A 12,807-nucleotide genomic window follows, 5' to 3' on the forward strand; every position below is an offset into this window, starting at 1 on the left:
TTTAAACATTTGTAATTCTAGTAGCACTGGATAGGTCAGTGAACTGATGAAGAAATTACTTTTCATTGTACTCTTCTGATGTGTTTATCCAGTCTTGACTGCATACACTTTTTATTTGATGACTCCTAGTCTCTCCCAATACTCGGGTTTTCCCTGCCCTTGAACCTATTGGACTCCTCTGTTTAGATATAACATAAACATTTCAACTTGAAGTTTCAAAAAGCAAGTTTGAACCACTCATATGTCCAAGTGAGGACTTAGGGCTTTATTTGCACATGTACAATGATGCTTAGTGTGCTAATAACCAAACAAGCAGATTAAGTAAGTGGGAAAACTATTTTTGCCTATCTGTCTTTTACTTGAATTCCCAAGATAGGGTGGTCTCCTTTTAACCTCGTACTATCTCGCTGCAGATTAAAACCTGATTTTAACAACTCTGCTTAATAAAGTGTATGCTAGTTGAGTCCCAGGTTGGGACTCAAATATGACATCTTCTGAATGAATGAATAGCTTTTACCAGTCCTCTCTTTCCCTGGAGAGAAAGATCTGTTATCTGTACCTTCAGTTTATAACTAGAATCTTGTTGACGAGGAACTAATCACTGCCATGATGCTGTTATCCTGCTTGATTTTCCTCCTTAAGGTTTTGTTATGAAAAATATCAAAATACAGAAAAGCTAAAAAAAAATACAGTGAACACTTGTATACCTCCCATCAAGATTCTACCATTAACAGTTTATTATACTTGCTATATCATATATACACTTGTCTCTTCACCCATATATGCATACTTTTGTCTTTTTTTTTAAGGATGACAGTCTTTTTTTTTTTTTTTTTTTAAGATTTATTTATTTTTACAAGCACTGGGGTACAGGCCAGAGGCACAGGAGGGTGATAGAATTCACAAGAGACAGAGTGGGGAGCAGAACAGGCAGAAGGACCGAAATACACTGTTGAAGGGAGCAGCGGGATAGACAGGAGAGGTCTGCTGCGCCATGTGGGAATCTCCCTGGCCTGCCGGGAATCGAACTGGCACTGCAGAGGCTACAGACAGCTTCACAACTGCGCTCAACCTGATGTGCCACTGGGGAGGCCCACATCTGTCTTTTTTGATGGATGTATTTCAAAGTCTATTTCCTACATGATTTTGAACATCTACCCCAATACATCTGCTTATGTGTTTTATTCACTGATTTGGACTTACAGCAATGGTACTACTCTAAGATCAGTTCTCTTGTTTACTTACAGACCACTAGATTTTTTTCTTTATTTGTCCTTACTGTTTCACTAGGTTCTGACAATGAAGTCCCAGTGGTGTTCATGCCTAAAGAGTGCTGCATTGCCATCCACGTTTCCCATTCTATGATTTGATTATATGAGCTGGTACTTTCCCATTTTTCATTTAAACTGATTCAAGTTGTATTTTTGTCCCTTGCAATCACAGAGTCCTAGGTAATAGAGTTTGAACCAAGAGACTTGAGGGAAGAAAGCTGAATGCATGTTCTCAAATTTGACTTCACATTTCTTTAACTTGCATGAGTTTAGCATGATCAACTTAACTTCAATAATAATTAGCAACTTTCATTGTGTCTCCACAAATTCCTAGAGATACGTATCAAGCTCTTTAAGTGGTCTCACCAGAGGATTAGGGCCAAGAGTTTAAAAATACATTTCTCACTACCTCTACATGTTCTAAATCGGATTTTCACCTTATCTAGCTTAGTTTGGATATGAGTGCACCTGTTTCCATGCAGAGATTGCAGAAACAGACAAGAATTCCACTTTAATGTTCTGTTGCTTTGGCATGTATGATGCTTCAGATACAGAGTTCCATACTTTTATCAGTTTATATAAATTTTGTTACAAGTACATGGAGCTCAGCATAAAATAATTTAAGCAATAAGGGGGAGTTACTGGCCTAATTTAGAATGTCAAGAGCTATAATAGGCTTCAGTCTCATTTAATTAAACTAAGCATCAATAATTAAATTTCATTATTTCCTTTTACTTTTGTGTTATTTGCTATTCTAGAATGATACTTCTCAATCTTTTCCCCCACATATATTATTGCCTCTCTGAGGAGATTTTTAAGTCTTCTTCTTAATGCTCCTCAATGTTTAATATCACAAAAATACTATTTCTGTGTACTCTATGCATATTTATATTTTATACATAAAAATTGTTCTTAATTGTCCCCCTTGAAGATGGTCTCACCCCATTAAGAATGCATGCTTTAGAATTTTTATTTTTCATATGATGTATCACACTGTTCTACAACAGAGAGGAGCAATCTCCTGGTAGTTATCTCAAAAGAGCAGGAAACTTGCTTTTTCAAAAGCCCTTGACAATTATTCCCCTGAGTGAGGAATGGGGGATGGGAGATTTGAGGTTGCAAATATGTCTTATTAATATAAGTCTGGGATTCATGGAAGCAAGGACTTTGAGGAGAGCTACTAATCAGAAGGAAAAGTTGAAAAAGACCCAAAGGAGAGGCAAGGCAGGATATGCAACCAATGAATATTTGTTATTCATATATCTAGTCAGGTTGATCTCTGTACCTAGAAAAGTGTTTTCTGCTGCCTGTCCCACAACCAGACTAGGTCAACCCAATCAAATAATTATAGGAAGTTTAGAAGTAGTTTTCTGCTGTATTGAATTCAAAACTGCAATATGGACAGGATAGCTAGCCCCTTAGCAATTCAGTGACACTTCTGGAGAGCAGCTCCCCAAACAATGCATTTCTTTGGTATTTGATTATCTGGTCCTTTGCTGTCCATGGAGCTGCTGGAAATGTTTTGTGTTCCAGATGCCCACAATGTGACTGGTAAGAGTGGCCATGTGAAGGTGGAGTAGAGACTTCTGGTAGGTACAACTATAAGACATTCTTGAACACCACATGTAGCTGACATATCGGCATCTATGAGTCGTTCGTCTTTGTGATTTTATTACAATTTTGAATGGTTGGAGAAATGTTTAAGCATTTCTTTAATTTCCTTGTGTGAAGAAAGTTTCTCTGATGATGAATATTAAAAATTTGAGGAGATCATCCTTAAGTGTTGATCAGCAATTGATTGTGGGCATTTTGAGTATTAAACTTTAAAAACATTTATGAAAGGAGCCTTATTAAACATTAAAAAAACTAATACAAATTCAGTGCTTAGTATCACCTATAACACTGAATTTATTTTTCAAAACTATTATTTTATATTAAGTCCAAAATAGCTATCTCTATATCCTTTCCTTTTCATCCCAGAGTATCTTAACATTATCATTTTTACATGTACCATGACAGAAAAGTTTGTGAAGCATCAAGTTAGGAAGATGTAGTCAAAGCAAGAAGTAGCAGTGGTTTAAACAATACAGATAATGGTTATAGGGGTAGAGTTAAGAGAACAGATTTAAGAAATATTGAAGAAATGGAATTGGTGGGATTAGTGTTCAGCAATGGGGGAAGGACATCGAGGAAAGGACAATGTAGTGAACTATGAACTTTGAAAGGGCAATGTAAAGAACGATTCCCAGATTTCTCACTTAGGCTAGGAATGGTGCCATTTATAGAATCAGGGTAGACTGGGACAAGGTTGTGGGGAAAGAATAAAGAAATCAGTTTTAGACATGTTGAGCTAGAAGTACGGGGAGACTTCCAAGTATAATTATCAAATAGGCAGTTAATCTTAGACAAAAAGAAGGAGCTAGAAAAATAGATAATGGTCTGCTGATGACAAGTTATAGAGATGCATGAGATCACATGGAGAAGGTAGGTAAAATGAGAAAGACTAGGACTTAAGACAGAATTTTTTTTTTTTAAGATTTATTTACTTATTTATACAAGCATTGGGTACAGTCAGAAGTGCGGGAGGGTGAGAGAATTCACCAGAGCCAGAGCAGAGAGCAGAACAGGCAGACTGATGAAGTACACTGCTGAGGGGAGCAGCGGGCGGCAGGAGAGGTCTGAGCGCCATGTGGGACCCTCGCCTGGCGGCCGGGAATTGAACTGGCACTGCAGATGCTGCAGGCAGCTTTGCAACCCAGCGCTCAACTGCTGCGCCACCAGGGAGGCCCAAGACAGACTCTTAAAGAATAAAATGTTTAAGGTATGGGTAGATATGGAGTTGCTGACAGGAATTTGTGGAGAACTAGAAATTACGATGTTGTGGGCATCCAAGTGAATTGCAACATTGAAGACTTCTGAGAAATTACTCATGAGAAAAATTCAACAATGTCCATTGGAGTTGGGTCTTGTCTCCTGAGGGCTGGCTAAGCAGTATCTCTGGGGGTTGTGGTTATGAATAAGCTCAAATGGGTAAGTTGGGAGGTCTACTTGTGAGTGTGTAAGGTTCTTTGTTTTATAGAATCAAATAGGAAAGGGGAATAGATCAGGAGCTGAAGGCTATGGCTCTACTGATAACCACTTTCTAGTGAAGGTACTATTATCAGGTAGGAGGATGGAATATATTTAATCATTTTTCTTGTCTGAATTTAGATCTTGAAAATATTTAGATCTAATGTGTGTGAGCTTCCATTTGTCTTCTTGTCCTGGGACCCACAAATATTAGAAGTCCTGCTTTTTTACACATTAGATTTTTATTCCTGTGAACTAGTGATTTACAGATATTTGTTCCCAATTTGTTCCCAAATTGTATTTTAATTTCCCCAATTTCCCACAACTGTCTCTATCTTACCATTTAACTCTCACTCAGTCATCACTCTAGATACAGTGATAGTAGCCTCACTCCAGCTTCCCATCCCTTTACTTTCTATCATAGTTTCCCCCACTGTTTGAATGTAGAAAGTTCCTATTTGAGATGATTTGTTAGGTTATTTTTTAGGTCTGGGAATGATCAAAAAATTCCATTTAAATCAATGAATGGTAGTAGTGTTATCAGGCCCTCCAAATAACCTGCCAGATCATACCAATAGAAACGTTCTACTTTCAGGGGGAAAGCTATGTTCAGTTTTCCTTCATTTCTGGCCCTTTACCTATGTGACATTATTTCATTTAATTTGTTTATTTTTGGTACTCCCACTTCCTCCCCACCCCTGTCCATTGGATGTTCCACTGGTGGCAGGTGTGGTAAATGTCATGTGCATCACCATATCAGAATTTAGAACATTACCTGATATGTAGTAGATACTTCATACTTTTCTAAAAAGAAATGAGTATAGTTCTAAGTAAATGTTGTTTCATTTATTTCAGGTACAAGGCATGGGTTAATGAAATATTTCCTATAATATCATAGAGGGAAGATTTAATAATAGCTATACTAGTAATATACCAGTTATTTATCATGGAGATTTTAAAAGTGTTTTAAAGTTTTGAAAGTACTTTATTCTCCTGGTCAATTTAAATCGCCTTTTAAAATAACTAATTTTTAGGATAATTCTCTTTCTAGATTTTGCAAGGATGAAATTTAGTCACTTTTTCCCAAATATTACTATTTAATCCATTTGAATTGTTTGGTTATTGAAATTTAATAGTAAGGTGTTACTGTGTCACTAATGATTGCTTTCAGAAATAACAGATAATTTAATAAAAATCAAGTAATTAGATTTTTATTTTCTGAGGTTCTGAGACAAGCTTAAACATGATATACTTTAGCATCAGTGTTTAAAAGCAGAAACTTAATCAGATAAGGGCCTCCCTGGTGGCTCAGGGGTTGAGCGCTGGGTTGCGAAGCTGCCCGTAGCCTGTGCAGCGCGGGTTCGATCCCCGGCTGCTCCCCGGCCACAGGAGGAGGGTCCCACATGGCGTGCAGACCTCTCCTGCCGCCCGCTGCTCCCCTCAGCAGTGTACTTCGGTCCTTCTGCCTGCTCTGCTCCCCGCTCTGACTCTGGTGAATTCTCTCACCCTCCCGCACTTCTGACTGTACCCAGTGCTTATATAAATAAATAAATAAATAAATAAATAAATAAATAAATAAATCTTTTTTTTAAAAAAAGGAAACTTAATCAGATAAGAACATACTTCAGAAATAAAAGTAATCTTCATAGAAATAGTGCTCTTCACTACAAAAATGCATTCATTAAATTTTAGTTTTATTTCACAGACTAATATGTCAAATCACTGTTCTTAGATGCTCTTTCTCAAAAGAAATTCCAGAAGCAATTTGGCTTCATTTACGGGAATAAATAAGGGTGTCTCATTTCGCACAGCCTCAGGGAATCACAAATTAAAACTTTCCACTAAAATGGATGCCATCTACTATTCATTATTTCAACAAACAAACCACTCCACTCTGCTGAAGTTGCAATCAGAGTAAGGGATCTATAGTGCTTGCAACCTGCAAGGCTGAGAGGGCCTACTTTGCATTCTTATTCGTAAGCAGCCCATTTCACATCTTCCTCTGAGTTCCCCAGCACCCCACAGAGCTACTCTCAGAGGCGCAAAGCTCCATTAAGTAAATAGAAGCTCCATATTTAGAAGCCATCTCTGGGAATTCAAAGTGCTCTGAGAGGGAAATTGCTACTATCAAGATTAAGGTATTAATGAAAAGTTCTGTTAAATTTCTGTTGGGATGCTAATTAATCTTCTAAAAATTGTTAATCAATTCAATTATGTAACACAGTTAAACTTTAACATAAGGTACAGGGAAAGTAACCGGGTCTTTCAATTATGCCCAGAGGCATTCAGAAAGTTAAGGGAAATAATCTAAACGGAAAATCATTTTCAAACAGTGTTTTAGTTTAATGTTCAATACTCACTCGTTCTATCACATTTGATAAGTTTGGGAAATCAATATTTTGTGCTCAGATATTTATAGAAATGTTACAAGTATTAGAAGACATTCAGAAAGTGGAATTATAATAGAATCTCCTATCTGAAGTGCAGAAGACAATTTTAGCACAGATGCTTAAATCCATGCTAATAACTTTACCTTAAATTATTAAATTAAAAAATCATCTGATAAATTTTTAATGTTTGAAGCCTACCTAACCATGATGTTGTTATAGGACAGGGAGAGGGTCAGCCCAAGCCCCGCAAACCTGCCTATTCTAAATGGGTTCTGCCATCCGCCGCATCAACACAAAACATAGGAGACTTTAATGGGAAGGAACTTTAATAAAACTAGGAAACAATACAGGAAAGGCAAAGAGTCTAGTTTCTAAATCAAGCACCCAAAGTTACCCATCCCCTCGTGGGTAAAAGTCCATCCAAATGGGATTGGCCCAGAGCAAGGCCCCAAGGCCTGCCACAAGTCTAAAGCATCTTCCAGTGGGGACCCACAGAAAAGGGTCACAAACAACCGGACAAGCCCGGAAGGAAAAGAGCAAAATCAACATCAAGATAAAAGCTGCCATTGTCACCTCCCCACGGGTCTCACCCACATCTGTGTCACCCAGTCCACGACCAAAAGACAAGCGCAGTTTCTTCACGTGTCTCTAGGCTCCATGTGCCTCCTCCAGGTCTCCTGGCTCCATCCTGCTTCCTTCCTTAGTCTCTTCTCCAGCTTCTCCTCTTCCTGCTCAGCTCCACCCTCCCTTGGGTGGGGCAGGGAACCTGGAACTTCCCCCTTTCCTGGGGACCACCCTGTTACAATGTCACTAGTGAGCTAGATGAGTTATATGAGCTATTCTTTAATTCAGTATCAAAATGTTTGTGGTGTTAGCAGGGTTTTGAATTTTGTCAATTTTGTTAAACGTTAAAACGTCAATCCATCTCTAAATTTCTGAATCTCAATGTTTTAAACATTTTATAAAATGTCAATTCATCTCTAAATGTTTATAAAATCTTAATGTATATACAAGTATATAGTACAGTGCCTAGAAAATGTGCAGTTAAAAAGTGCTGACCTGAACAAAATAACTAAAGGGATAGAAATAAATGACATATGTGACAAAAAGACTTAGTTTAGAGATCAGTGAGTGAGTATTACTTCTGGAGATTCTGATCCAGTAGGTCTCAAATATGACTGGGCCAGCTTTAGTTTCTATTTCACAATCTGGTTGTAGTTGAGGACCCTAAGGTCACATACAGACTGTAACATGTTTTTATTTTATTTTTTTAAGATTTATTTATATAAGAACTGGAGTACAGGTCAGAGGCATGGAAGAGTGAGAGAATTCACCAGAGACAGAGTGGGGAGCAGAAGAGGCAGATGGACCAAAGACACTGCTGAGGGGAGAATAGGGTGAGGCAGGAGAGGTCTGCCGCACCATGTGGGTTTCTCCCTGGCTGGCCAGGAATCGAACCCCTGCTGCAGAGGCTGTGGACAGCTTCACTGCGCGGTGCTCAAACTGCTGTGCCACTGGGGAGGCCCAGTAACATATTTTAACATATTTTAATAAATTTTGATATTTCAATTTGAATAACAACATTATTGATAATCTTGCACCCATTTTCCTATTGTTTACAAGAAGAAAGTGGGTATTGTGATCCTGTTCTGATTTGTAATAAATCTCTTTTGAATCAAGTTGAAGACCGTTTCCACTAGGATCCATGGGACAATGTAGCTTAGTGAGAACACCTGGATCTTGGCTGTAATTGTTAGTATTGAAAATCAGTGAACTCAGTTTTAGTGGTGCACTCAAAGGATGATAAAGTATTTGATTTCTGCATGCCCAAATCATATGAACTAAAAGGACCATATGAACTAAAAGGCCGATACTGTAAACTAGTCCTGAGTGAGGGGCTGACGAGGGGGAGCCTAGTTAAGAAGGTGACAGTTACAATGCAGTAGATCAACAAAGAGGCTTAAAAGGGATAGTGTATTTAAAGATATTGGTGCAGTTGTGATGAACTCATTTAGTGTGCTATGAAATCATTGTATCAGGGGCCTCCCTGGTGGCACAAGGGGTTAAATCTCAGCACTATGAAGCCATCTACAGCACAAGTTCGATTCCTGGCCAGTGGCGCAGCATATCTCTCCTGTTTCGACCACTGCTTCCCTCAGAACTAGAAGAAAATGATTGTATGTCCAAGATTTTTTTGGCCCTAGATTTTTAATTGACTATACATTTCTGTTTATATTAGGGAATTTTAAGAGTTTAATCTTTTATTTTTATTCTTTTTCTTTGTGACTAAAAACACAGTGTGTGACTATCTCCTGCCCCCCCAAAAAAGTCCTTCATTGAAGGTATTACCTGTTAGCTAGATTGTCAAAAGTGAACTTTAAAAAAAGTTAAAGTTAGCACTCAGTGAAGTAGTTGCCATGGCTATATCGTGTTCTGGTGTATCTGTTCTTGGAGAGCTCAATCCTAAGACACTTATTCACTCCTTCATCAAACAGCAGTGATTTCCTGAGAGTGTAGATGGTAGTGCCCTTAAAGGTTATTTAACCTGGTGTTAAAAATAAAAGTTATATTTTATTTTCATATCCTCTCTTTTTACTTTATATTTTCTTCCATGTACATACCAAGTGCTATTAGTTGCTTGGTGTAGCAAATGCTATCAGTGACCCCACCCATCTTACTATTTTCCCACTTGCCAGCTTCACTTCCAAGGTGAGTAGCTACATCTTTATTGGAGGGCTAACGTTGGGTTGCCAAAACCCACTTTGTCCACATGCTTGAACAGCCTGAAAGTATGGGGGAAGTAATGCCCCTAGGTACGGGTCCTTAACCCATTGATCTATATGTAGGCTCTTCACCCAGTTCTCTGTGGCAATAATTCCAGTGCCTCCCGATGGTGTCCCCTGGGGATGGCTTAACAACACTCAGTATCTACTGTCTTTTGTTTATTACCTTTCTATTCCCTGTCAGGGTCAGTTTCAAATGAGCCATATATAATTATTATCTAAGGATTTGCTTCTAAGGGAAAACACAACTTAGAATTTGGCATACTTCAGATAATTCAGAAGAATCTTAATTGTAGCAATCCAAGTCTGTTATATACAGATAGTGGGTAGGAATTTTGTTTCTTTATTAGACTTGAAAACTTTGTGCTCCTGGGTATGTTTGATTGTAGATTCATTCACATAAATGCTGTATTGAATTAACTGGTTTCATCTTGAGATCTCCAAATGATCTACCAAAGTGTTCTCTTTAAATAATGGAAATAACTGGGTGGAATGATTATGTATGTCATTCTTCACTTGAACAAAGCTTATTGAATATCTACTATGTGACAGGCATTATCTAGACTTTAGAGACATAGCAATGAATAAACACTAATGATTACTTAGTCTTAATTATCTGCCATCATAGAAGCTTGAAGTTGAGCTTATTTTGTTTCCGGCCATATTTGCATGGTGTTCTTGCAAATGTATGCTGTTCTTGAAAATTTTAGTAGTTGTTAATAGGAAGTTGTTGTTTTACTCTATGAACTTAATTCTGTTCCCTTGTAACTTGCATTGCAAGACTCAGAGTTGTAATACATTTCCCTTATGATGCTCTTTTATACTGATTTGCAGCTTACTGACTTAGCGTATCACTATGTCTACTTAATTCCTTTCTCCTCTTTAGTTTTAGTCATTTTTTCTTTAAAGAATGACTTCATTATTATAGAATTTCATTTTAAGATTCACTTTATTTATTTATTTAAAAAGATTTATTTATGCATACAAGAACTGGGGTACCAGCCACAGGTGTGGGGGAATGAGAGGATTCACCAGAGGCAGAATGGGGAACAGAACAGGTGGCTCGACTGAAATACATTGCTGAGGGGAGCAGCGGGCAAGTTAGGAGAGGTCTGCTGCACCATGTGGGTAGCTTCCTGGCCAGGGATCGAACTCATGCTGCAGTCGCTGCGGATAGCTTTATAGGTTGCGTCTTAACCCCTTGCGACACCAGGGAGGCCCAAGATTCACTTTATTATTCTACTGATGCCTCATCAAGATTAACATTTCTCAACTTTCTCATATTTGGTTCATTAGTCTTTCCACTTTTTAAAAAAATTCTTTAAGTATAAAAATGCTCAAAACTCAAAACATTTTTAATTGGACAAATAAGTCATCTAAAACCACAAATAATTCTTAATGCTATGCAGAACAGTATATATCAGTGTGAATAAGTACCCATTTAGCTTTTCACATTATAGCAATTTTCAGCTTAATTTGAAAATATATTAAGTTAAAACTTTCTTAGAAGTGCATAAAATTCTTATGCATGGTCACTGCCTTCCTGTCACATGTCATGTTAACATTTATAAATTAGAAGCCATGGTCTTTTTCATGTGCGTGCATTGATTAAAATGTTCACCTGTAATTTGTCACCACCTGAACCTTGAGGAAACACGACAGGGCATTTATGTGTATAAAATCTGTTATTTCAAGTTTTGGACACACATGTGCCTTATTTTGAGAACATGATTTCTTATTTGTCATTCTCTGCCTTTATTATTCTTTGCACAAAGAAATGATTTTTTTAAAAAAATTATTTATTTATGCATACAAGAATGGAATACAGGCCAGAGGTGCAGGCAGTGAGAGGATTCACCAGAGACAGAGTGGGGAACAGAACAGGTGGCTCGACTGAAATACACTGCTGAGGGGAGCAGTGGGCGAGTCAGGAGAGGTCTGCTGCGCCATGTTGGTTTCTCCCTGGCCGGGGTTTGAACTCGTGCTGCAGTGGCAGCCATTGGCTTCATAGGTTGCGTCTTAACCCCTTGGGCCACCAGGGAGGCCCAAAGAAATGATTCTTAACACTCTGTAGTTGACTTTTTGTCTACATGGCAGTCATACTCCCTTTTTCTGGTTGTTTGCATCTTGGTTTTCTTTTGAGAATGACCGCTCTATGTACTTGGTTTTCAGATGAGGTTGACTTCTCCTCCTTTCATTGATGGAAACATCATCTTGGCCATAGTTATTTGTTCAAGAGTGGATGTGTAGATCAGGATGGACTAATCAAAGACAGTAGACTTTGGCTAGAACTATGGGAAAGAAGTATTCTGTTTCTGCTTTGGTTGCTTGACTGGTAGTCTACAGACCTAGAGTTATTATTAGTACCTGTCTTTCTCACCATTTGGGAAGAGCTTGCTTGAAAACAGTTCTATAAAAACAGTTTTGGAGAATGAATGGAGAGAGACAGAAGACTAATGATAATATCTTGAGCGTCTGGGTTCCAGTGGTATCTGGAGATCCACCCCAAACTCTTAATTATGTCAACCATTAAGTTCTAACTGCGCTACCAACTCTTTCCTGCCACCCCTTTAAAGTTCATTTTTTGGGGCTTGCAACTTCCTAGTACGCTGAAGCCATTGTTCCCTCTTTTTGGGATCAAAGAATTTTGATCAAGACTCTTCTGGTGAAAACACTAAATAAATAGACTTACGTTTTCAAAGCCTTTTGACTTTTGAGATATGTGCTAGAGAGTTAAGCTTTTCTTTGCTGTGAAGCACTAAGTGTCTATGGTGTTAAGCCATACTTAGATACTTCAAGTAGAGCAGAGCCACTGTAACTCTGAGTGTGACCTAAATCTACCATCATAAAGAATGTCTATTTTTTTTTTCAGAGATACACTGTTTATTCAACAAACCTTTACCAAGCTCCTGATATTTTAAGCATAGATCAGTGAACAATACAGATGAAATTTCCTGGCTTCTTAGAATAGACATTCTTACATTATTTTAGAAAATTTGCTACCCAGAGCTGGACCATTTTGGGGCAGGTGTCACTAAAGAAGATTTCATTCCTCTACTTAAAACCCTTCAATGATTTCCCATAGTACTTAAATAAAATCCAAAGACCTTACTAGGATTACATGGATCTCACCCATGTTTACTTGTCTGAAATCGTATCCAAGGACTTACCCCTTTTCACATGCTGCTCCAAACCAGCTTTCTTCCTTTCCCACTGATACTACTCTGTCTCACAAAGTTTTACATTATTTCCCCTCTGTCTTGATTATCTTTTCCTCCTAACATTTGACATGGT

General features: G+C 38.0%; 1 long non-coding RNA gene across 1 annotated transcript in view; it reads left to right on the plus strand.

Annotated features, from left to right (window-relative positions):
- Positions 1-12,807, plus strand: part of LOC119252701 (uncharacterized) — a 245,229-nt gene that overhangs the window by 996 nt on the left and 231,426 nt on the right. Inside the window, exon 2 of the long non-coding RNA XR_005126892.2 lies at positions 2,805-2,860. This is a non-coding gene — a long non-coding RNA (uncharacterized LOC119252701). The remainder of the gene's footprint in view (positions 1-2,804; positions 2,861-12,807) is intronic.

This window comes from Talpa occidentalis, unplaced genomic scaffold, assembly GCF_014898055.3.
Source record: "Talpa occidentalis isolate TD23 unplaced genomic scaffold, MPIMG_talOcc4v2.1 talOcc4.2, whole genome shotgun sequence".
Taxonomy (NCBI): Eukaryota; Metazoa; Chordata; class Mammalia; order Eulipotyphla; family Talpidae; genus Talpa; species Talpa occidentalis.